The 531-nt window shown below is 67.0% G+C and overlaps 1 protein-coding gene across 4 annotated transcripts in view; it reads left to right on the top strand.

Moving 5' to 3' along the window:
• The first annotated feature begins 373 nt into the window (after window positions 1-373).
• Window positions 374-531, top strand: part of TASP1 (taspase 1) — a 79549-nt gene continuing 79391 nt past the window's right edge. For all 4 annotated transcript variants that reach the window (XM_027653905.1, XM_027653902.1, XM_027653900.1 and 1 more), the window contains exon 1: window positions 374-436. The gene's annotated coding sequence lies outside the window, so the exon portion shown is untranslated. The remainder of the gene's footprint in view (window positions 437-531) is intronic.

Here is a 531-nt window from a genome sequence, read left to right as displayed (position 1 = left end):
GGTATGATATTTATGGATATTGGTATTATATATACGGATACTGATACGTATGGATATCGGTATTATATATATGGATATTGATATACATGTGTATTGTTTTGGGGCGCACCGCAACAAAAAAAAGAGGCCCCTTTCCACCTCCCTGAGGCACAAAACACCCCTGTGGGGCCGGGCTGGTTTGCCCGGAGGCCGCTCCCGGTACTCACCGCCGTGTGCGCGGCGCTGCCGCCGCCGAGGGAGCGAGTGCGGCCGCGGGCCCGGCCCCATTCCCGCGCTGCCGGGCCCCGCCCTCGCCGCGCCATTCGCCCCCCGGGACGCCGATCAGCGGGGCCGCCCTTTCCGGCCGCCGGGCGCGGCTCGCCCAATGGTGGCGGGGCAGGGGCGGGCCGCCTCATGCTCACCGGGGCAACGAGCGGACGGATGGCGGCGGCGCAGGGTGAGTGAGTGAGTGAGTGAGTGAGTGAGCGAGGGAGTGAGCGCAGGGACGCGGGGCCGCCCTGACCCGCCCCGCCGCTCCCGCCTCCCCCGGCG

This window comes from Corapipo altera, unplaced genomic scaffold (assembly GCF_003945725.1).
Source record: "Corapipo altera isolate COAL_440 unplaced genomic scaffold, ASM394572v1 70, whole genome shotgun sequence".
NCBI classification, from domain to species: Eukaryota; Metazoa; Chordata; class Aves; order Passeriformes; family Pipridae; genus Corapipo; species Corapipo altera.
The sequence above is the reverse complement of the archived record's forward strand: the minus strand, read 5'-3'. Positions and strand labels throughout refer to the sequence as shown.